Source organism: Lissotriton helveticus, chromosome 1_1 (genome assembly GCF_964261635.1).
Source record: "Lissotriton helveticus chromosome 1_1, aLisHel1.1, whole genome shotgun sequence".
Taxonomy (NCBI): domain Eukaryota; kingdom Metazoa; phylum Chordata; class Amphibia; order Caudata; family Salamandridae; genus Lissotriton; species Lissotriton helveticus.
In genome coordinates this window covers 164,738,983-164,764,848 of record NC_136057.1, presented here as the reverse complement: position 1 = coordinate 164,764,848, position 25,866 = coordinate 164,738,983, and positions in this window count along the sequence as shown.

Here is a 25,866-nt window from a genome sequence, read left to right as displayed (position 1 = left end):
GAACAGGGAATGTTTACCAGGTCTTTCCTGACAGTCCCCGTCAGGTCTGTGAAATCCTTCTGAAGCTCACAGTGGTCTTTCATCTGTCTTAGCCTCCACTTTCTCCAGATATTTCTGTCTGCTGTGATACCCTCAATTGCTGCAGTTGTATTGCGTCTAGGAATGAGTTGATCTGAGTGGCATCTGCTTGCTGTGTGGAACTCAGCATAATAGGTGGGAAATGCTGTATTAACAGCCTCTTGTGTATTTAGAATGGTGCCCGCCATATCAAGGATTGCAGTAACGGGGACCCTCTGGGACACAGAGCATCACGGGCAGGCCTAAAGCCTACTTGCCATGTCTTCTTCCATGTGTTTCCGGGTGTGGTATTCTTTAATAATCTAATCTACATAATTGTTCTAATGTTGTTTGGTATATCATCCACGCCCTCGCCAATGGACCAGCGGTCGTCTGATCTTCTGGTAACCTCCACTCGTGTCTACGAATATCTATTTCTAGTGTTTGCAGTTCCCTGTGCAATACTACCTTAGGAACGTATACTGCTTAGAACGTGTGCCCCCCTAAGAAAACTTTAAAGGCATCCAACTCTTTACCAGGGTCAGATGCCGGCCCCTTGTTGTCCATAAAGTAGGAAGAGATGTGTTCAGATAGGGTGTTACCAAAAGCCTTGTTTTGAAGTTCATCAGGGGGTAGGTGCCAAGTTGGAAGCCCTGGGTAGCTACCACATATAAATTGCCAAAGCGCACATTGAGTCAAAGCCTGGACGGAGTTTGCGGAGTCCCGCTATGCAGAACTCCGCGAAGTGACCCAAAATCTCTGCCATGTTACGTGGAGTTCCACAGGCCGCGGAGTGTATTACGTCGTTCTGTTCACGCTGGTTTTTAGTGCAGGGTGTTTGCCCCATGCTGTAAAATTAGCTTGAAAGGCACCGTGCACAACACAAGAGGGCGCATTTCTTTCTACCACTTAAGTAGATATTCAGCTTGAGCAGCAGCTTCCCCAGTGCGAACAGAAGGTTTCTCTACGCGTGTAGTAGCGACCATCAGCAACCGCCGACGGTGAGATCTCTGGCCAGGAGATGGTCTGGAGTAAGATTTTCCTCGCTCGACAACTTAATGTGGGCAATCGCGAGCAAGGAAAACAACTCTGCTACACTACACTCTGCTGAGATTTTCGCATTTCCGCATTCTACAAGGAGCAGGGAGTGGGAAAAACTCCGCCAGCGGAGCGGAATTTTACGCCCAGGCCTAATTAAGTCCTGGTGGTGAGGCTCCGCTCAACCGGCAGGGTACGGGTTGAGCCGCAAAAGGAGGGGAGAGATGCTTGGTCAACACCTAGCCCTGACCTTAAACTACCAACTAAACACTGCCCATGAGCTTTTGAATGCCTATGCATCCAAATAACAATTCCCCTCAAGGCCCAGAGTAACTATCACATGTGAAATGCATGCCAAATCCTAATACTTCCCAATATTAGCAAGTCGGGATAGGGGTTTGGAAAGGAAAGAGAGGGAGATTACTCTGCCTCTAGAAGCCCACCTTGATCTCTGATAAAGTTACACAATTATTGCTACTAGGCTCTGAAACATCATTTAAAGGGTCAGCCTTAGGCCCGCAGTAAGCACGACTCTCAGGCTTGACAATCTTATTCCACCCCTAGCAGCCCATCTGATCTCAAGTGGGTTATGTAAACCTTGCTAATACACTCCGGAGTATGGTTTTTAAGAGTCAGCCTTAGGCCTGCTCAACAAGTGTTTTTTGTCCTCGACAAGGTCTTTAAAGACGTGCATGAAGTGCACTAATCGAATTTTGAGCATTATGTTCCATGGGTTCAGTGACTCCATCGCAGCACCTCCTAATTCCTAAGGGGCCCCTCGCTCCATCGGAAGTTCACTTTTTGTGGCATTCCGTGGCGCAGAAGCCTGTGTGATATTTATCAGGCAGCACTAAGCCACTTTTTTTGGCGCACTGCTGCCTGATAAATATCAGTCCCTTTAACACAGTGTACTGCATTAAAGGGGCATGCAATGGGTGTTGCTGGGGGCGTTCCCAGCAACATCCATGGCTTTTTGACACTGCCCCAGATTTACGGGAAATCGTAAATCTAAGACAGTGCCAAAAGCTTATGCCTTCCCAGGCTAGGCGTAAGGGAGGCGAAACAGGGAGAAATATCTTTATTTCTCCCCATTTTTTGTGGCCTAGCGTGGCCTAGCGTACACTGTGCAGCATATGTTTTCCTAGAGTGGGGCTTGAACCCGCCCCTCTTCTCCATTGGCTGGCTTCCTAAACGGAGGCCAGTCATTGGAGGAGGGGGGCGTCACTCCGTTCAAGCCCCGTCTTTTTGGGATAGAGGGGTGTGTTTTTGCTTTTCTTTCTCTCCCTGACGTCATCGGGAGAGAACAGCCCCTCATCACGCTGCCAACTTGCCCAAGTCAGCTCTCTGATTGGTGTTCCTTATTAACCAATCAAAGGGCCGACTTGGGCGTGCAGGCAGCATGAGCAAACACATCGCCTCCTCTCCCCCAATTCATTATTCGATCTTCTCCCCTCTTTTTCCCTCTCCTGATCCCATAGTTACATTACTTCTCTACTGCCCGCGCCTGGTACAGCGATGTTGCATTTTTGTAGTATAAATATAAATGGTAAGCACAAGAAATCGAGTTTGTTTTTCGGGTCGTTTTTAGCCCATTAACGTCATTACATGAACTGGTGCATCTTTTCGGGCGTTTTTGATGTGCAAGGGTCCTTGCCCACCAGAAAGTGCAGCGCCACGGAACGCGTCGTGCTGCAGTTGCCTGGCACTCACCTGCAGCCGTAATCCGCGGAGGTACACCTGTGCACTGCTGCTTTCCCGCGCGGCCTCCGCCTCCCGCCGACGCTTGTCCTCCTCTTCTTTCCGCCGCAGGTACTCCTGCTACAGGCGCCGCTCGTAAGGGGTAACGTCATTCTCTTCCTCGGCAGGATTCTCGGTTAGTTCCAGAAATATCAGCTCCTCGCCCTCTCCCTCCGCCCTCGACAGACGCTTTTCCTGCACTCTTCTTCGCCTTCCTCTAAGCGATCTGGTTGCGGCGCTACAAAGACCACGGGTGGAGAGAGGCGGGAGCTGCGCCACCCGCAAAAGCAGAGCAAGCCGTTGCATGCTGTCTCCAAGACAGCTGGAGGGGCAACATAAAGGAAGGACAACATGACAGGCAGGCTTGGTGACCTCTGGGCTTTTTGCCATAGCAAATGAGGCAACCATCTTGGAACGGGAGATGTTTTAACCTCCATTGATGTCAAAAACGAGCGCTACCCCTCTATACCAAATGCAAGAGGGTATGTTAAAGCACTGGACAAGCAAACTGCCCTTGAGACTGACAATGGATCACAAAGTAATATAGAGATCAAGCAATTTGTATTGTAAAGAAACAGCATATAGTCTTTTAGAGGCTATGTACTGCTAATGACCGTATACAACATATTTATCAGAAATAGACAATCACAACTTCATAAAATATACATTTAAAAAAGCTGTGCAACACACTAGCTTTTTAGGTCACACCTTTTGCCTACTGTGCTACTCCAAGCAGAGATCAGTCATGCGAATCAGACTTGGTTCAGTAGAATCAGTCTAGCTGTAATTATTTGACCAAGACTCTAATCAGGAACACAGCAGTCCCAAAACGGTTGCTACGACCTTGTTGTGCACACATGGACACATCCACCTCCCTCTGCACAGTGTGGCGCCAACTGAGAGGTAACCTTGGCTTGGTCTATGGTATCTATTCTCTAGCACTGCCCTTGCTACCCTGGTGTCATCTGTAATTAAGGCAACTGCAGGAACAGAACAAACTGGAGGCTGATGAGTAGCAAAGGGGGCTACAGAGGGGTTTTCCTTGTGATGGCACTGAAGGTAAAAGGTACTGTGACGTCACTTGCTGTATCTCTGGCATTTAGGTGAATCTACTTTGGCTAATCAACATCCCGCTGCACAGGGGTTTTCCTTGTGATGGCACTGAAGGTGTGTGTGTGGCTCTGTGTGAGTCGCTCTGTCTGTGTGTGTGGGTGTGGCTCTGTGTGTGTGTAGGTGGCTCTGTGTGGGTGGCTCTGTGTGTGTGTGTGGGTGGCTCTGTGTGGATGGCTCTGTGTGTGTGTAGGTGGCTCTATGTGAATGACTCTGTGTAGGTGGCTCTGTATGTGTGTGTGGGTGGCTTTGTGTGGGTGTGTGGGTGGCTTTGTGTGGGTGGCTCTGTGTGGGTGCAAATGCAATAGGTCTGGCATTTGCGAGCGAATAAGCTATTGGCATTGTAAATGACAATGCCATTTATTTATGTTTTAAAAATAAAAACATAAATAAAAATAATGTCATGAGCAATGCCAATAGCTCTAACTTTAACAAAACCGAGACCATTGCATTGTACATGCTTGTTCTATGTGTGATGCATTCTGCAGCACACGTAAAAAGAGGAAAAGCCTCTTGTGATTATTTTTGTACAGAGAGATTTCTCTTCCTGTACAAAAATAATCATCCCCACAACGCAGGCACCCTTGCACCATGGTGCAAAGGTGCAGGCAGCCCGTTGTGCACCGGCGCAGGACAGGAATGCACTGTATCCTATAGATACGTGCATTCCTGCCCTTTTCTATGGCTGTAGGGCTGCGCAGCAGGAAGGCCTGCTTTTTAAGTGAGGCCCTAAATCTTTAATCGTTTCTCAGCAGAGTCCTCCACTGCGGGTCTAGACGGGAGCAAATGCAAAGGACATGCAGCAAAGGGATTGGTGTCACTACAACGCATGCTTTTACCACGCATGCCTTTACAACGCGGTTTTTACCAAGCAGTCCATTACAACGCATAATGCTTTTAGGCGCTGGATAGTGAATTATTTAATTTACTATTCCAACTCCAGTCCCCGTGGATAGCAGGGAAGGTGTTGGATAGTATATTAAATACATTCCCTATCCTAGAGCGCCCCCCAGCGCATTGCGTTGTAATGGTTTGCGTGGTAAAAGTTGCGATGTAATGGTAGTGCGTTGTAAAAAATTCGTTGTAACCGTGCTACACCGCAGCAAAGTCTCCGGTGTCTAATGGCACAGACGGCATTTCGAGTCACCCCGTTGTCCTCCCTCCTGCCCTTTTTGCATAAAGTCCACAATGAGGAGCTTTCCCAATCTCATTATTATTAGTTTTTGTTTCATCTTAAGGGAATAGGTGGCTGCCAGGTCCTTTGGTCATCATAGGAACTCAGCACCAATCATCTGTGCGCTCGTTTTGCCACCATTCCCCTATCCTCCAACCAGCTCTGCTCTTGACACTTTTATTTACCATCCTCTGAAACACTTGATTAGACATGTCTAGATTCCACAGGTCAGTCAGCCCAAGTATTTTTATGTTTCTTCAAGATACTTCTTGCAGTCTCCTTTATATCTCTGGAGGTTAATTTCCACCCAGACGCAGATGACCCCTTCGTGGCAGATCCCAGCTTGTGACATCAGTTTATAAATACCCCGGGCCTTGCAAGAGTCTTTCTCACCAGCAAAAACTCCAGTCTGATTTGAGCTGAGGATGCTGATTTTTGCAGTTGAAAAACTGGTCTGAAAGTTTGTTATTTTAATTTTGTCAAGTAGGCTGGCATCTGACCCCAAACATTCTTTCACCTCCATAGGAAAGAGTTGCTATCAATTTTCATTTTATTACTGCAACTAGAAAATGCAGGTTGTGTCCCTGAATGGATTTCGCTAAGGTTGCGAACACAAAGTTAAGAGCCAGGGCTTTCCTTTTAATTGCTTCCTTTTGTGGAGCAAACACTGCCCTTGAGTCCATCTTGACACCTAGGTAAACATAGCTGGCTGTCTCATTTATCGTGAGATGCCATTTGCACCGTTTGAAGGTGTGCCAGTTTAGCAGAATTACCTTAATTTGATGTTTGCTGCCCTTGCGCCTTTATCAATTTCATTAACCAGTTTCCAAAATGTTCTTGACTCCTTTTTGGTTTGAGGCTGTAGCAGCTTGGGCCATACAGTTTCTTGTCTATTTCTTTTGAAAGCCCATAACTCTCTTTTTAACGCCTTCCTATCCCTTTTTAGGACATGTAGCAACTCCAGGTGTGTGGGTGGTTGTAGCTGCCTAAGCGTCATACCTACTTTGGACTTCATCAGACGGATGGATTTCAGCATGGTCACACTCTTTTGGGGCATCATCCACCCCCCCCTTACTTGTATCTTTGGCTGAACATTTACCCATCAGATGATCAATAAACCAATCCCAGGCATGTATTGGTTTGGGCTCAATGGAGGCAAAGGGCTTTAAGATCTCCACACCAGCATCTGAAAGGTCTTTGATGATACTTGAATTCCACTTAAGACCCTTTACATTTTCTGTGTGCATCTTTCTGCAGGATACTTGCATAGTTCATTTATCCATTCACTCCCCAAGCCTCCCTGCATTGGCCATCTCACACTCGGGCACTGAATGCAGAAAGCCTTGATGCACTCTACACTTCATTCATTCATGCATTTGTTCGTTCGAAGATCCTCTAGCGTTGCTCTGCTTCACCTGTGTTCACATCTGTCTTTCTTCTCTCCAGCCCTCAATGCAGTCAACCTTGATGCACTCTATAATTCATTCATTCATTCATTCACTCATTCAATCATTTGTTCATTCCCTCACCCTCTACAATTGCTCAGCTCGGCTGGTGTCAAAATCTGTCATCCTTATCTGCAGCACCTGATCCAGACAACCTTGAAACACTATAGTTCATTCAATCACTCACTCATTCAATTATTTCCTCATTCCCTAGCATTGTTCATCCGGCGTCCTCCTCTCCAGTCCTGGAAGCAGACAGCCATGAAATACTATATAATTCATTGATGTTTTCATTTCCTCACCACCTAGCATTGATCATCACTTCGTCTGTTGACATATTTCATTGATTCATGCATTATTCCCTGATCCCTAGCTTTGCCTATCGTTTCCTCTGTTAACATCTGTCCCCCTCCTCTCTCCACGGATGCAGACAGTGTTGAAACTCTCTATCAATCAATCAATCAATCAATCATAACACTTATATAGCGCACTCCTCACCCGGAAGGGTCTCAAGGTGCTCGGGGGAGGGGGTCCGTTACTGCTCGAACAGCCAGGTCTTGAGTTGTCTCCTGAAGGCGAGGTGGTCCTGGGTCAGCTGAAGGTGGATGGGGAGGGAGTTCCATGTCTTGGCCGCCAGGTAGGAGAAGGATCTGCCTCCGGCGGGGGCTCTTCGGATGCGTGGCGCGAGGGCGAGGCTAGTAGATCGTAGCTGGCGGGTGGGCGTGTAGAATGTCAGGCGGTCGTTGAGGTTCTTGGGGCCCAGGTCGTGGAGAGACTTGTGTGCGTGGGTGAGGAGCCTGAACGTGATCCTCTTGTTGACGGGGAGCCAGTGCAGGTCCCTCAGGTGGCCGGAGATGTGGCTGCGTCGGGGGATGTCCAGGATGAGTCGGGCGGAGGCGTTCTGGATGCGTTGGAGTCTTTTCTGTAGCTTGGCTGTGGTTCCGGCGTAGAGGGTGTTTCCGTAGTCCAGTCGGCTGGTGACGAGTGCCTGGGTGACCGTCTTCCTGGTTTCGGTTGGGATCCATCGGAAGATCTTGCGGAGCATGCGAACGGTGTGAAAGCATGATGAGGAGATGTCTGGTCATCGAGAGGGGGAATCCAGGATGAAGCCCAGGTTGCGTGCGTGGTCTGTTGGCTTGGGTGCGCTGCCCAGGGCGGGGGGCCACCAGGAGTCGTCCCAGGCGGAGGGCGATGGTCCCAGGATGAGGACTTCCGTCTTGTCCGAGTTCAGTTTCAGGCGGCTGTTCTTCATCCACTCGGCGACGTCTTTCATCCCTTCGTGTAGGCTGGTTCTGCTGGTGTTGGGGTCTCTGGTGAGGGAGAGGATCAGCTGGGTGTCATCGGCGTAGGTGATGATGTTGAGGTTGTGTTGGCGTGCGATGGTTGCAAGAGGTCTCATGTAGACGTTGAAGAGGGTGGGGCTGAGTGATGATCCTTGCGGAATGCCGCAGATGACTTCGGTGGCCTCGGATCGAAACGGGGGGAGGCGGACTCTCTGTGTTCTTCCGGCGAGGAATGAGATGATCCACTCCAGTGCCTTATCTTGGATGCCGATGTTGTTGAGGCGTTGAACTAGGGTGCGGTGGCAGACAGTGTCGAACGCTGCCGAGAGGTCCAGGAGGATGAGTGCCGCTGTTTCCCCGTTGTCGAGCAGGGCTCGGATGTCGTCGGTGGCTGCGATGAGGGCGGTCTCGGTGCTGTGGTTGGCTCTGAAACCGGACTGTGAGGGGTCGAGGGATCCGTTCGTCTCGAGGAAGGCGGCAAGCTGTCTGTTGACGATCTTCTCGATGACCTTGGCAGGAAAAGGGAGGAGCAAGATGGGGCGGAAGTTCTGTGGGGCGCTGTTGGTTTCTTCAGTAGGGCGCTGAGCTCGGCATGCTTCCAGCTCTCCGGGAAGGTGGCGGTGTTGAATGAGGTGTTGATGATGTTCCGGAGTTGGGGTGCGATGGTGGAGTCGGCCTTGTTGAAGACGTGGTGGGGGCAGGGGTCGGTTGGAGATCCGGAGTGGATGGTGTTCATCGTGCGGGCTGTGTCTTCGGTGGTCACCGTGGTCCAGGTTCGGAGGGTGGCGGTGGGGGGCTTTGGTTCTATGGTTGGGTGCGTGGGTGGTGCGCCGAAGCTGTTGTGGATGTCGGCGATCTTGTGGTGGAAGAACGAGGCGAGAGAGTCGCAGAGATCTTATGAAGGAGTGATGTCGGTGCTGCGGTTGGAGAACTCCTTGACGATGCTGAAGAGTTCCTTGCTGTCGTGGGCGTTGTTGTCCAGTCGTTCCTTCAGTGATTTCTTCTTGGTGGTGCGGATAAGCTGCTGGTGCTTGCGGGTGGCGTGTTTGAGGGCGGTCATGTTGTCAGTGGTCTGGTCGAGGAGCCAGGCTTTCTCGAGGGTGCGGCAGTTCTTCTTGGAGTCCTTGAGTTCGTCGGTGAACCAGGAGGCCTTCTTGCTTCTGGGTCTGCTGGGAGGGTTCAGTGGTGCGAGGTCGTCGGCGCAGGCGGTCAGCCACTGCGTGAAGTTGTGGGCTGCTTCGTTGGGGTCCGTTGTGCTGGCGGGTGGGTTCTGGCTGAGGGAGGTGGTGAGCTGGTCAGTGGTGATCTTGCTCCAGCTCCTGTGAGGAACCTGTTGCGGGTGGTGGTGGGTCGTGGTTCTGCTGAAGCTGAAGTGGATGCAGCTGTGGTCGGTCCAATGGAGTCCGGTGGAGTGGCTGAAGGTGATGTGCTTGCTGGATGAGAAGACGGGATCAAGCGTGTGGCCGGCGTAGTGGGTGGGGGTGTTGACCAGTTGCTTGAGTCCGAGGTTGGCGAGGTTGTCCAGCAGGGCAGCGGTGTTGCGGTCCTTGTTGTTCTCCAGGTGGAAGTTGAGGTTCCCTAGGAGGATGTAGTCGGCGGAGGGGAGGGCGTGCGGGCTGATGAAGTCGGCGATGTCTTCGCTGAATTGTGTGCATGGTCCCGGGGTTCTGTAGACGAGGGTGCCTCTGAGGGTCGTCTTTGGGTCGGTGTGTATCTGGAAGTGGAGGTGCTCGGCGGCGGAGAAGGTGTCGTCGGAGTCGGTCGTGATGCGGATGGTGTTCTTGTGGATGATGGCGATGCCTCCTCCGGTCTGGTTGATGCGGTCCCTCCAGATGATCTTGTACCCGTCCGGGATGGCGATGGCGATGTCGGGGGCTGAGGAGACGTTCATCCAGGTTTCCGTGAGGAAGGCGATGTCTGGTGATGTTGTGTCGAGGAGGTTCCAGAGTTCCACGGCGTGTCTGTGGACGGAGCGGGTGTTGAGCAGGATGCACTTCAGGTGGTTGCTGCTGGTGTTTGGCTTGGCGTGTGCGGTGCAGGTTCGGAGGCAGGTGAACTTGCAGGTTTTGCAGGTGAAGGGTCTGGGGATGCGTTTCGGGGTGGCCCGGCAGCAGGCGGGGTTCCGGCCGGCATTGAGTGCGTTGAGGGTGGCGGCGTCGTAGGTCTGTCAGGTCGTCTTGCATCGGCGGGGCCCAGGGGTCCTGGCGCTGGGCGCGGTCCAGGCGCGGACGGGCGCAGACGGGCTTGCCTTTGGCGCGCCTTCGACGCACAATCGGCGCGCCCGCTGCGCGTACCTGGGGGCGACATAAGAAGGAGCCGGGAGGGAGGAGCAGCTGGGTGGCAGGAGCGGGGCGGCGAAAGGGCAGGAGGGGGGCGGGGCCGCAGGGAGGCAGCGGCGGGAAAGGAGGGCAGAGGGCGGCTCAGCGGCGGCTGGGTCGCCCTGTGGAAAAAACGCTAGGAAAGGAAAGGTAAAAATGAAGAAAAAACGAAGGCAGCAAAACGAAGGCAGCAAAGGGCACAGCTGATGGAGGCAGTAGCAGGGGTGTGTGGGGGCGACCTCGCCTGGTTACAGGCTCAGCGGTCGCTCCCTGCATCTTTGTGCTGTCTCCTTAAGAAGGAGCCGGGAGGGAGGAGCAGCTGGGTGGCGGGAGCGGGGCGGCGAATGGGCAGGAGGGGGGCGGGGCCGCAGGGAGGCAGCGGTGGGAAAGGAGGGCAGAGGGCGGCTCAGCGGCGGCTGGGTCACCCTGTGGAAAAAACGCTTGGAAAGGAAAGGTAAAAATTAAGAAAAAACGAAGGCAGCAAAAAGAAGGCAGCAAAGTTCTTTGATTCATTCTTTCCCTCACACACTAGTGTTCAGCTTTTCCTGTGTTGACATCTGTCTCCTTCACCAGGCCTGCATGCAGACAGCCTCAAAGCACTCTACAGTGCATTCATACATTCATTCTCCCTCAGCTCAACCTCTGTTCACATCTGTACCCCTCCCTCATCCTCTCCATCCCTGAGTGCAGGCAGCCTTGAAGCACTCCACTGTTCACTCATCCATTCATTCTCCCTCACCCCCTACACTGTTCAGCTCAATCTCTGTTCACATCTCTCCTCCTCTCCAGCCCTGAGTGCAGGTAGCCTTGAAGCACCATACAGTCCACTCATACATTCATTCTCCCTCACCTACCTGCGTTATTCAGCTCAACCTCTGTTCACATCTGTCCTCCTCTCCACTCCTCTCCAGTACTAATGCAAGCAGCCTTGAAGCACTCTACAGTTCATTCATACATTCATTCTTCCTCAACCCCCTGTGTTGTTCTGCTCTGTTAGCAAATGCTAAAAGGAGGGTCTGTTGGACTGGAAAATGTGTCTAGCCGACTCCTTCCAGCAGGTTGCGAGTAAAGTTAGCATTTGTGGAGCCATTTTGTCTTTAGCCGCCATTTTGTTTTATGATCAAAAGTAAGCTTTTGTCTCATTCAATTGTCTGCCTCAGCAAAAAGCTGCTTCGAGTTACTTCTTCTTATCGCCTTCAAGGTTGAATCCTAATTTACTAATGAATAGCTTATTCTGCCTTTGCTCTTCTGTAGCCCTGCTCCCACACTAAAGAGTGTCGAGCTTGAACAAGACAATCTTGAAAATGTGATAACATGTACCAGTTCTGCAAGTGGTAGCTCATCCTTCTGTACCTCCTTTGTTCATCAGTGCCCGAGCTGGAAAATTCCAGCCTGGGCGGGTCTTTAGAGGTGTTGGAAATGCATATTATGTTTTACCAAGTGTTCTGAAGTCAGTCCCCTCTGCATCATCTAAGGAGGCTATTCTGGCTGGACTCCGCTTGAGCAAAATTACTAATAAATAACTTGGTTTGTATTCTCTACTGTTTCACTGACTCTTCATTTCTTGTGGAAGGCTGAGAGGTGGTCGCAAGTGACCCGGGTGACCCAATTCGGGTGACTTCCTTCAGTTGGTACCAGAACAGGGACTCCATCGGGCTGATCCATCTTTGCCCGCGGACTGGTGGAGAGGAAGGGGCCACATCGGGTCGGATGGGCAGTTCGGGGATTCAATGCACAATAGAGCTTAGTACTCGCAGCTTCCCCACCTGTCTGATCGGGCAGTGCCTCGCCCAGCGGTCATCCCAGCTGGGGTCCTGAAATCCTTGGATCAGACCGTTTGGTCTGAAGAGTCGAATAACAGTGGAGAATAACTTTGTTCGACCTTTGTGCACCAGGAGAGTTTGTTTTCATTCTTGGTGAATATGGTGCCATTTTGAAAACCTTGGGTATAGTATGAAGACCATTTCTTGACTTACTTGAACCTGGTAGGTCTGTGGACTGTTTAGATACAGAGTTCCTGAGGACACTCTGCCAGGCAACATAATGAATTTGGCTTACTCTTGAAAATGCCTGGGGCTCAAGCCTGTCTCTTTCGTGCAGTCTGAGTAGTAACTCTTGGATTCCTTTGTTTGTGTGTCTTCTATTAAGATGCTTAGTTTGAGCAAATTGTGGTGTTTGGGGTGCCGTTGTTCTTCTGTTGAGGCTCGACTGGAGGAAAGACAACCTGCACCTCCGGAAGGCACCCCGAACTTTGACATGTATGTTAAGCATGGCATTGGCCCTATTATGTTTAGTACATTGTGGCACAAATATATGAGGGGCAACGCCGAGCTGCAGTGGCCACTAACAGGTACCTTTGATGAACAAAATCTGAATTTCCTGCAGGATAAATTGTTTGCAAAAAGAAGTAGACAGTTGATGTTTGATTCTCTTCAGGTATGGCAAAAGGAAGCTAGGCAAAGGTGCATGAGAGCAGAAAAGGAGGCCCGGAGAGGAAAGATGCAGACAGTGACTCAGAAAGCAGTAGCGTGTGATAGAGAGAAAATAGAAAGAGCTATAGAGTGTGCTGATAGAAAGTTTTGATTGCAATGTGACAAATCTTATGTTGCCCGACAGGAAGGTGATACATTTGTGGAGGAGCTGTTAGATGATCGACATCCACCTCCCTATGCCCCACAAAGAATATACCCTGTTGTCCCGACGCCTCAGTCTTCCGCCCCTCCTGCTTCTACTTCTGGTTCTTCTGCTCTTGACCTGGCTGCTTCGGCTATGGCACCTCCTTCTTTTTCTCTAGCTTCACATGCCGTGGATGCAATGACTGTCCGTCTCCCTGCTACGCCTATAGTTTCCGCTTATACTCTCTCTCCATCCCTCATACCCTCAACACAGCCATTAATACTCTAGTGCCTGCCCCTTTATCTATTGTGTCTTCATCAAATGTCTATTCCCCGACATTGCTGAGTATTGGATCACCGGTACGTAGACAGGACTAAGGGAATTGGGCAACAGCTCGAGAACGAATGGGGTGGGTGCTGATTCAATCAGATGTGGGGAATGAGGAGAAAAAGATGGCGGCTGATCAGGCCGCACAGTGGGCTCGGAATCTGATCTACAGTGCGGAGGATGTGTGGTGAAAGATTGTGAGCCGTTTGTGCAGCAGCATGCCCTCAAGCATATGTTGGCCACACTAATAGGGTTGTGGGAAGAGTGTTTCAATAGTGTCGCACCTCAGATAATTTATGACATCAGGGACAGTGCGTATGCTGCTGACATGGCTCCTAATAACGTTTTTAGTAATGCTGCCACACTGATTGGTTATTGAGGCATGTTACCAGAGAAAATCCCAACAACAGTGTCCCAGTTTCCGATGAGAGAAGTGTTATAATAATGAATCCAAAATAAGAATTTGAGATATTTATTGCCAGCACAGCATAAGATACTGGTCAGACAACAGCCAGATGCAACTGACCCAAACTAGGTAGAAGGATACATTAACACAATTCTGTTTAGAATATAGAACCTATAATAAAAAGACACTTGTCGCATGCCTTAAAGAAGAATGAATACTTATGTCATATGTAAATAGAAATATATATATAAATAAAGAATGTAACAAGAAGTCCATTCTATTTTTCACCCTGAAATACAAGAGCTGCGTAATCAGCATGATGCCGTTATCAAAAAGTGAGTCGAGGCCCACTTTCAAGAACAATGGGTTTACACTCCATTGAAAAGGAGGGAGGTTTTAGCTCTTATGTGCCAGTTTCCAGAGCCTAGGAAACATCTGACTGCATATGACAGAGATTTGACAGAGGCTGCCAACAATTATGACGTTGACAGATATTGAGATGTTTCTCGGTTTATTGGTACCGGTGGATATTTGGAGACAGGTGCATACACAGGACCATGTTGTGGAGTTGGGTGGCATTTGGGACAAGATCAGGGCATGGGATAAAGAGAGGAAGCCTGGTGAGAAACCTAGGGCTGAGATACTAACTTTTCCGAGTTGTATTATTACTTACATGCATTCCTTCCCTCCTCCCACCTCGACTCGTAGATTGCGACAAGTTAGCAGCATGTCGTCAGAAGAAAGATGAAAGTGTATCTGATTTTTTTACTAAGTTTGAAGGTGTGTTTTTTGGATTTCAGTGGGCAGGATTTGTCAATGGAGGGAGGTGTCCGATTGTACGTTAACAGGTTTGTTACAAAGCTGCTTCCCGAGATCACAACTCGGTTACAGGCTTTGGAGAGCACTTGGACTACATCCTCCCCTTCAGTGATTGAGTATGGCCCAGTATTATGAGCATAGGGAAAATGAGGAGAAGGAAAAGTTGGAGAAGAAAAATAAAGAGTTGAAGACGAATGTGTTGATGCAGCAGGCAGCTAGGGGAACCGGTATAGGGCATGGCACCGGTCCGGCCTGACAGTTGCCCCGGACTAGCAGAATTAGTGCTCCTGTGGGGCCGAACCAGTGTGCGTATTGTAAGGAGGAGGGACACCTGCGAAGTGAGTACCCGGAGTTGTTACAGAAACTTGCAGCCCCCAGAGGACGGGGTCCTCGAGGATGCGGTTGTGGTGGAGGTGGTCGTGACAAGGTTCAAGCAGATGAATCGTCACAGGGTCCCTCTGATCAGAACTATTTTGATGACCCTCGAGAAAGATAGTACTATTATGATGATTATGATATGGACGGGGTGACAGGGATGTCTTACATCTAGGAAAGCCAGGGACAGGGTGAGGGAACAGTGCAGGTACCTGTAGATCAGCATGGTCCTTATGTCACGCGGATTTGCACGGCTCAGTTAAAACGTTTTTGATGGATACGGGTGCAATGAATAGCTCTGTTTCTTGTTCTCTGGTCCCCGGTCAGCTCTGTCTGGCCAGAATAATGTTTCGGTAGGCTTCTCAGGCATACCGGTCATGAGCCCCATTTCCAAAACCCTTGCTCTTACTATTGGTCCTTTTATAGTAGATTCGCCATTCTTCTTGACTACAAATTGCGGAGAGAATTTAATGAGACTAGATTTGTTGAAGAAGCTGCATACAGATGGTGTTTATATGACGATAAGACCAAATGTGGCAAGTACAAAACAATGTTTTTCCAAATATGCGCCACTCCCTGCTGAATTCAAAGATGTGCTGCCCACGTTGTGGGCTACAGGTGAGACGGACGTAGGGTTGTTGCAGATACCTCCGGTCTCGATAAAGGTCAAAGACAATGCTGTGTTGCCTCGTATTCCTCAGTACAAAATACCGCAGGCAGGGGAACGAGCTCTATTGCAGATTATACAGGAATTGATTAAGCCAGGAGTCATTGAGGAAACCGCAGCAAATGTGTATAATAGTCCTAACATTCCCATTCTTAAGAAGGCACCCTTGGAGTCCTCTGGTGCTCATCCTGATATCTATCGTTTTATGATTGATTTGTATGAGTCTAATAAAATAGTGGTCCCTCATTTTCCAGTGGTCCCCAAGATCATCTCCCTTCTGACGATGATTCCTTCCACTGTCAAATTCTTTTCTGTGATTGATTTTAAAAATGCTTTCTTTAGCATTTCGATTTATCCAGATAGCAGGCACCTTTTTGGATTTACTCTGGCTGGCAGACATTTTCGATTCTGTCGCACACCTCAGGGCTATGCTGAAAGTCCTAGCATATATAGTCAAGCTTTAAAAGGCCAATTGGATTCCCCAACACTTCCCCCAGGTAATGTATTACTGCAGTACATAGACCACCTCTTAATAGCTTCTGCCACTAAAGAAGGTTCCAAAGATACAATGGTTAAATTAATTATTACTGCATTTGGCAAAGCACGGACATAAAGTTTCAATATTGTCGACAGGAGGACACCTACTTGAACACATTAGTTCCTTTGTTAAAATGCCCATCCCTAACACTCAAAGGGATGTGCAAGCCTTCATCAGCATTACTCCGTATTTTCGTCACTGGATTGCTAACTATTCTTTACTAACAAAGCCGCTGTTGCAGCTAACCACTAAAGATGTGCATGAACCATTGCCTTGGACGTCTGAATGTCAACAAGCTTTTGAGCAATTAATAGTTGCGCTTTGCTCTGCACCTGTGCTTGGCACCCAGGATTATGCTAAGCCGTTGTTGTATGTACACAAGGCAGCTGATTGTGGGCTCTCTGTTTAACACAAGCCTTTGGAGGTAAGCAGAGGCCGTGTGCTTATTTTTCCGCTTTGCTTGATAACCTCGCGAGAGCCCTCCGGAGCTGTCTAAGAGCGGTCACAGCTGTGGCTATCTCTCTCCGAAAATTGACGGGGCTCGTTCTTGATACTGATCTCACAGTTATGGTACCTCATGCTGTGGACACATTTTTGAATAAAACGAAGACACAGCACCTTACTAGTGCATGTCTAACTGGCTATGAACTGACCCTCTTTGCACCACATGTCACAATTAAAAGATGGGCCACTCTGAACCCAGCCACGTTACTACCCCTCCCATCGGAAAGTGAGGACACAGAGATATACATGATTGTATTTTTCGAACAAAAGAGGAGACAAAGGGATGGGTAGACCTGACTCATGTTCCCTTATCTGACCCACAAGTAAATGTAAATGTAAATGTACAGGAATTTATATAGCGCAAATCACCAAGCGGTTTCTAAGCGCTTGCTTAGGGAACCCGTCCTGGTATTCCCCTGTGAGATAACCCCCGCAGGGTATCCGCAAGGTGAAAGCCAGGCATCCCGCGGCGAGGGGCCGTTGTGGAGATTAAGCAAGCTATTGCCCAGAGTCGCAGAGTGTGAACCTGTGAATCAAGTAGGCACCGGAGCGAGAATTGTCGAGTCCATGGACATTTTAGGACTCAAGACCCCGCCGAGCCGGGAATTGAACCCTGGTCCCGGGCTGACCTCTGCTTCCAGGTCTGCCTCCTCTAACCAGTGAGCCACACTTCTCCAAGGAGAACCATATGTCTATGGCTCTTGTTTTAAACTACCAGATGGCACTACCACCGCAGCGTATGCTATTACTACGCTGCGTACTGTAGTTGCGACATCACGTGTTCCTTATCAATCGGCCCAAGCTGCAGAACTAGTTGCTCTCCTTCAAGCTTGTGAGTTAAGTTAGGGACTGATAGTCAATATTTATACTGACAGCTAGTACGCCTTTGGGGTTGCCCATAATTTTGGGCGTCTTTGGGCGGAGAGGGGATTCTTGACCTCACAAGGGGTTAAAAATCCAGAACGGCCCACTGATAGACAGACTTTTGTCAACGCTGACATTTCTCAAAAAGCTAGCAATAGTGAAGTGCAGTGTCCACAAGGCAATTCCTGATGGTGTGGGGAGGGTAAATGCATTTGCAGATCAGACAACTAAGGAGACAGCCAGATCTAATATGAAAAGAATGTTTGTGGCAGGTCCTGCTAGATGGGTACCCGACGGTGTGATGTTCGAAGATACATTGGAGAATGTTAAAAAGATCCAAAGGGAGGCAGCAATTGAGGAATTAGCAATATGGCAGGAGAGAACAGGACATTTAGATGAGGAAGGGTGCTGGACTAATAAGTCAGAGAAGCACAGATGGATGTTACCAGATGCATATGTACTCCCTGTAGTCACAAAGGCACACAGGCCTGCTCACGTTAGTGCAAAAGGAATATGAAAGTTGTTAGATTCTGAATGGCAGAACGATAAAAACCCTCAGGTAGCTGCTCATCTGGTGAAGTACTACATGGTCTGCATGGTACATAATCCTGGAAGAGGCACCCCAACACCCTCTGGTAACTTTGCACCACCTTCCTTCCCTTTCGAGGTTCTCCAGATAGATTTCATCTAAATGGAACGAGTCAACAATTTGAAATATGTGTTAGTGGCTGTTTGTGCATTCAGTAAATGGATTGAAGCTTACCCCACTAAAGAGAACACAGCCATGGTGACGGCGAAGGCACTCCTAAGACAGTACTTCCCGTGTTTCGAATTGCCCCGTTTGATTTGGAGTGATAATGGAAGTCACTTCAACTCAAAGGATATCCAGCTGGTGTGCGATTGTTTGCACATCAAGCAGAAATTCCACATAGCAAACCATCCTCAATCGGCAGGTTTGGTTGAGAAGTACAATGGTACTCTCAAGCTGAAGTTGGCAAAGATCAAAGAAAGCACAGGATTGCAATGGCCAGATGCGTTACCCCTAGCCCTGTTGTCCACAAGGGTGACAGCCCACTCTAGAACAGGATTGTCACCAAACAAGATCATGTTCAGCCGCCTGGCAAATGTCTGGGGCATCCCACTACCCCATCATGTTTCTGAGTTAGAATACTCTCAAAACTAAAGGGAGAGGCCCAACCACCAAGGGACTGGGTGCCAACACAAAAGTGTAAAGTAAATTTGTCCCTTGGACTATTTTTAAGCACCAATCATACAACCTTGCATACTGCTTTCAATGCCCTCTACCTTAACCCCGTCCCGTTACCCCTCCCCTACGACCAGTGGGTCCAGGATGGCATTGGAAACCATGAGACAGAGAGGGTACCATTCTTCGTCCCCTGTTCTGATGCTCGACTGACATGGGCTCAAACGGAGGAGGAGAACGATGATGTTTTGAATGAGGCGACCCCCCCACATAAGTAATGACTGCCCGGGATCCTCCTCCATCTGGCCCACAGGAGCTTGAGTCTCAGTCCCTTGGCCCCTCTGAATTTAAGATCCTTTTCCATGATGGCACAGTGCCCGAAGTGGCTAGGTACACTTTATGCCCCCGACGGAGGGACAGTGCACCAAAGGAAAAGTCAGATTAGTAGGGATGAATGCATGGATGAAGAATAGGGTGCATGTACCCTGTCTGCGGTACCAACAATAGATCAGGGAAAGGGAGATTGGTGCATTGTCTGAGACACTGGGCAGGATAAGTTGAGGGTGTCTTCCCAGGACGTAGGGTGCCCTATCCTGAGCGACGTGGATTTCTTCAGAAAGGGATGCGATCGCTCAGCTCCACGGAGAAGTGTTCCGTAGATGAACAATAGGAGTCTGCCAGTGAGGCTCTGACAGACCCTGGGTTTTGTGCCTCTCTTCTTTGTTTCATCATCGTTGACTCCATTGTATGACCTTTCCTCTAGTAGCCCGATTTAAAAAAAATATTTTTTTACCCATTTGGCCGCCTAATTTTGAAAGAAGAAAAGCCCTTAGCAGCCCAACATTTTGAGCAAAGTGGTCCTGGTTGGTCTACCTGGTCTACTAAAAGCAAGATAGTCTTCGTAGTAATTGTTCTGATCCTCTTAATAACTGCATTCGGAATTATGTGGTTTCTTGAAGAGAAATATCCTGTGCATTCTTTGATTGGTACGACTCCTGTTTCCTTATTTGTCACTTTGGCAACCTCGTAGAGGCACAGATAAACGTACGTTGACAATGTTTTCTCACGGATGCTCCATCAGGCGCACTATACCTCTAATGTTGCTGATTGCTGGGTTTGCAGCTTGCTCCCTTCTGTGATGCATAAACATGATTTATTGATGCAACAACTGTAGGGAGAGGGTGCCTGTCAGTGGGACTGACTATTTGGGTGAACATCACCCTGGGCTGTGGAATCACATGCCAACCAAACCCCATGTCCAGATATTCTGAGACTTAGCATCAGGGGGCCAGAGGGGGGCACTATCAAACTGTTCAATGTTTACGTAAGAGGGACTAAAGGGGGTAGATCCTCATCTATTATCACAGCATTGGAAGAACGTTTAGCATGTTGTTCTCCCCACTCTAGAGTTGTGGTGGCAGGAGACTTTAATTGCACCTTTGAGCCCTTGGAGGTAGAGGACCTGCTGGGGGATGAGGACGATGACAACAAATGGGCAGTCCCCCCTATTAAATCTACCTCCAGTTAAAAGATGGACACAGTTAGCACTCCAACTTAAGGCCCTCACCACAGAGTTCAGCCTGAGGGCAGCAAACGGAGGAACATCATCGGATAGTTAGGTCTCTAACACTTATAACAGAGTTAGCTGCCAGTCATGTATGGGCTACATCTTACTAGATGTAAGGCTCTGGGGAGATTTGATAGACATGAGTGTGTGCACCACCACCGATAGTGACCACAACCCACTCCGTGCATTTTTGAAGCCTCTTTGGGAAGCTTCCCATCAGCCTGAGAGCATCCCATCCCTAACCATTACTATAGAGACTGTACCCTTCAACAGTAAAAGATTTTAAAAATGGCATAAGGTAGCACTGCAAGAATCCAAGATCACTGGCATATGTCAAGTCCTAGCCCTGAGCAGTTCAGATCTTCAGGATGCAGTTTCCGACCCAGGGGGATTGGCAGATGTACCTTCCTTCCATTCTCACACAGTGGAACATCTGAGCGCATATTTTCTAGCCCCCAATAAGGGCACTAAGCCAGGTTTGCCTTCCAAAGGGCCCTCTTCATGGTATACGAAAGATTGAAGGTGCAAACGATTGCTCCTAGCTACAGCAATCAAAGAAAAGAACCGACCCTTGATCAAAGTTGCTAGGAAGGACTATAGAGCAGCCTTGCAAAAGGAAAGCTAGCATGGGATGAACGCCTTGGGCAACAACTGAAGGAAGCAAGCTTAGCCAAGGATACCAACTTATTTTGGACCCTAGTTACCTGGGACAAGAGAGATGTATGCGCACCCCCTAACCACATTAGAGGCCATGAATGGCATGACCATTTTCGGATGCTCTATTCTGCACCTGAGGTTGTGCCATCTGTGGAGCCTTGTGACTCTTACAACCTTTTCAATACTGACATTGAGTCCTTCGACCTGGCTGAGATTGAGGCAGCGATAGGGACAATAGTGCCTGCCCAAGCAGCTGGACCAGATGGTCTGCCTGGTGACCTATTCCTCCCAGACACTCCAAATTGGGCATGCTACATTCTCCTCCTTGTTAACGCCATTGCTAATGGCAGCCCAGTACCGGGGTCTTGGAAGGTGGTCCCGATTTATAAAAAGGGTCCAGGAGAAGACCTTCAAACTACAGACCAATTAGTTTGATAGATGCACTGCAGAAGGTCTTCGGCAGAGTCCTGTTGCAGAGGATTCGACTATGGGCAGAAGATGAAGCTATCCTTTCTCAGTACCAGGCTGGTTTTAGGTCTTGCACCCGAACAATCGACCAGGTTTTCGGGCTCCTCCTTATTTACTGGAAAATGGTGTTAATTGGCAAGGGCAGTCTTTGCCTCGCATATATCGATCTAAAGACTGCCTTTGACCTGGTCCCCAGGAGTAAGCTGTGGCACACACTTAAAGACATGGGTATTCCCCACTTCATCCTCAATCTGTTGGTCCAGCTTCACAAGGGCAATTATGCTCAAGTGAGATGGGGGACACAAGGTCAGCTGACAGAGTGGATTCCGGTCAACAGGGAAGTCCAACAGGTTTGTGTCATGGCTCCCACCCTGTTCTCCTGTGGAATTTTAGTTTGTGTACTGAACATCATCTACGCCATCTTGCAGACTCACGTATGGACACACACGACAGCCATTTTAGGTACCATGGTCTCCCTGTTCACGATCACCCGTCAGCGCACTTCCTTGAACCTTGCGAGCCCCCCCCACGCACCCTGGCTGTCCCCGCTCTCACATGCACAAGGCATAAGCTCTCCCCTCCCGCATGACTCTGTCTCTGAGAATCACACCCCGCGCCTGACCAACACCTTCTTTCCGTCCATGAATACCCCTCCTTTGATGACCCCTTCCTCTGAGCCTGATTGCCTGCACGAACCGCTGGTCATCCCTTAGCCTGAGGATACAGTTTATTGCCCACTACTGTATGCACCCGCCTCTCTTGAAAGGAGCCACTATTGATCATGACCTCCCCACCCCCTGAGATTCGATCAGGCGCACACATTCCAAAGGAATCGGCAGAACACTCAGCTGCGTGATAGCCCCCTCCCATTGTATGAGGGGTAAGGGCCTCTACTGTTGTCATGTGTTGGAGGGGGCCGGAACTGGGGGGTGCCGGGGATGTCATCCTCATACTTCACAATGTCTTTGTTGTAATAAAGAGCGTTCACATGTCTTGAACCAGTGTATAAAAGACCAGGTCTCAGAGAGGTTGAGAGAGCACCTCGAGACGATACCTTGTTGTCCGATCTGACGTGTTCTGATCCGTCGGAATAAAACTTGTTTCCTGTCTTCCTGTCTCCAGCGCCTGCCTCTTTATTGGATAACTTCGTATGGTATTAGAGGCGTTTAACGCCGGGCAAATTTAACTTAGGAAACATCAACTAAATCGCCTGACCATTTTGAATTGATCTTTATCAATTGGCGTCCCAAACGCGGGGCCCATCAGCGACACGTGGATCCAGTGGGAGAGGTCCCGACGACAGAGTGAACGACTGCAACGATCGGGAGAGCTCCTGTCCGATAGACCCTCGTCTGACAGCCGATCATCTGAACTTCACTGATTCCGAGCAGACCTCTCCCGAGTGATCTACGGTCCTGACTGGGAACCACCAGGAGTGCCGCGATAGCAACAGAGAGTAGAGGACGATCGGGCGCTGGAAGCGGAAGACGAGAAACTGTCCATGCGGTCCAGGTAAGGTTGTGACACACGACAAATTGCGAAATTGATTGTTTTGATTGTTTGAAAATACTAGTATTACTCATTTTATTGTCTCTGAGAGATTCTCTATTTGCAAACAAGCACAGAGTCGCCATACTCTGTTTAGTCTTTGCAGATAGTGAAGGGTAGGTAACGCGGACTTTTGTCCCCCATTGTAATCTGCCGTGCCTACTTTTCTCCCCATTGATTGATTGTTTGAATCGAGCATTGAGTTGTTCGAAGTTGGTTCTCTTAAGGATCTTCTCTGCTTACAAACGGGGAAGAATAGGAATATTCTCTCTCCCTTTGTAGAAAGTGAAGGGTAGGTAACGCAGGCTTTTGCCCCCATTGTAACCCGTCGTGCCTATTTCATTCCTCATTGATTGATTGTTTATCCAAACATTGACTGTTTGGAATTGGTTCCTTCTGGAGGTATTCTCTGTTTGCAAACAGCGTAGAATAGAATATTCTGTCCAGTCTTTTGCAAGTAGTGAAAAGATAGGTAGTGCAGGCTTTTGCCCCCCATTGTAATCCGTCATGCCTATCTTCTCCCCATTGGTTAGTAGTTGGGTCAACCCGGACCGCTTATTAGAGATGAACCATCCAGCTCCATTGGAAGGCACCCCTAATAAGGACATGTTTACTAAGCAAGGACTAGTCGCTATAGCTTATAGTAAGCTATGGCATAAATATACAAAAAAGAATCCCGAAAGTCAGTGGCCACTGATAGGTTCTTTTGATGAAAATAAAATAAAAACGTTAGAAGCAGCTGTAAAAATAAATAAGGCAACGCCCACTATGCTCGATAGTATTGGCATGTGGCGCAAAGAAGCAGAACAGCGAAGGAAAAGAGAAGAAGCAAAAATAGTGAAAGAGTTACGAAAAGCAGCCCATCTGGCCGCAAAAGAACTAGATGAAGAAATAAGAAGAAGAGAGGAAGTTAAACAAACACAAGAATCAGGACTGGCAGGCCAATGCCCTGTCAGGACCCCCCCTACGCTCTACCCGGAGATGCCCTCCAAACAGCGGGCAAATGACGAGTTACTGCTCGGTCCTCCAATTATCTACATGCCCCCTCCTTATGCTCCCTGCCAGCCTCTAGCACAACACTCACCAGTTCAGAGTGCAGTCGAGGGTAACCCTAGCGCTAGTGCCCCGACTCTTAAGGCCTTTGCACCGGCCGCATTGGTAACAACACCAGATGAACTCGAGACTGACAAACAGCTAACAGCCAGACCAAATAGGTTGAGCAAAGATGAGCGGGATGGAATCGACAAGATAGCAAAAACACTGGTAGAACGGAAGGAGAGCGAAGAATATACGATGAATATGCACAACTCACATGCCGGTAGTCATAGACGGCATTTCATTCTGCGGTTCAGCTACCACACACTGAACGCATATGAGGATAGGTACCAGAATAAGGGTCCTGCAAAACTGACGACTCTATATAGAAGGGTCGATGTTGGAGATGGGACTGAGAGCGATGTGACGGACCTCTTCATGCAAACGCTTGAGGTCTTCCGCCACCTCGCGGAACAGAAACCAGAGGTCAAGATCACAGTCCCTGAGACGATTGAGCCCTCATTAGAAGCAGCCAACACTATGATGCCTATCAGAGAAGCCGCCCCCTACTGGGTTCCCCCAAGAGGTCAGGGAACAAACGATGATATCAACCACGCAGATGCAAAGGGGAGGGTTGTGTATAATTGGGTTTACCAACCATGGGATCGGCAAGATATTTTAACTTTTAGGCAAACCCTGCCCGATTTAAGAAAGAACCCTACAGCATTTTATACCGAACTAGGCACAGCCTTGGGCTCAACTATAATGACTCTATCGGACATTGATTTGTTTTTCGGGTTGTGTCTGCCGGCCGATGTGTGGAAGCAAATCCGGAAAGCCGACCACACGGATCTGTTCGGACACACCTGGAAACAACTCAATGAACTAGATGGGCAGCGAGAACCCGGAAAGAAACCTGTAAAAGACATACTGGAACTCCCAGACAAAATAGTGCAGAAACTAAAGACATTGATCCCAGAGAAGAAGGTAGACTGGTCGGTAGTCACGGCTTGCCGTCAGAAACCCCAGGAAGACGTATCAGAATATTTCTCCCGATTTGAAACAGTGTTCTCCGACTACAGTGGCCAAGACATGACCACCGCAACCGGACAACACCTATTCGTGCAAAACTACGTAAAGGGGCTATCGCAAGAGGTCTCCCAAAAGTTACAGACGAGCGAGAGTAGTTGGGGAGCCTCCAAACCTGCAGCTATCCTTCAGATGGCTCAGTATTACGAACACCAAAAGAACGAGAACGAGAGGGCGAATGAGAAAAAGAAAAAGGACTTAAAGGAACGAGTGATGATTGCTCAATTACAGGGAGTGACTACAGGAAGGGAACGGTATAGGGGGAACTACCAGTCGAATGCCCCTAGGAATCCACCCACTAGAGACCGCAACCCCACACCCGGTGCTCCACGAACTGACCTCGATGAGAACCAGTGTGCATTTTGTAAAGAATTTGGACATTGGAAGTCTCAATGCCTGGCCCTTCGGGAAATGATTAAAAATAAAGAGACAAGGGACATGACAAATGGCCCCAAAACTGGAGGGCAGGGGCGAGGGCAGACCCACGACACCACCAATGACCGACCTGGCAGACCAAACACATTTGACCGCCCCCGACAGAATCAGTGCCAACAGTCCGACGGCAACAATACTGAAACATTTGCATAGGACGGCCAGGGGCAAGGGAGGGATCCAGTCGAGCTCTGTGTTGACCAGCAAGGTCCTTACGTCACTGCTAAGGTCCTGGGTACAAAGTCTCCATTTTTGGTAGACACTGGAGCGACACGTACTGTATTATCAAAGCGACTGATTCCAAGGGCACCCTTGTCTGGCTCACACATTACATCGATAGGTTTCGATGGAACGCCCTCCACCAACCCCCTGTCTGAACCTATCTCCTTTGACCTAGGAAACAATCCCACTGACACAACATTTCTGCTCTCCTCCAACTCCCCTGACGCCATTATGGGTATTGATTTACTGAAACATTTCCGAGCCACTATTAGGTGTTCCCCGGATGGAGTCCGAGTCATCCTGTACGACAATCCAAGCATGTCCAGACCCTACCCCACACGACACATGTACGCCATAACAGATGCT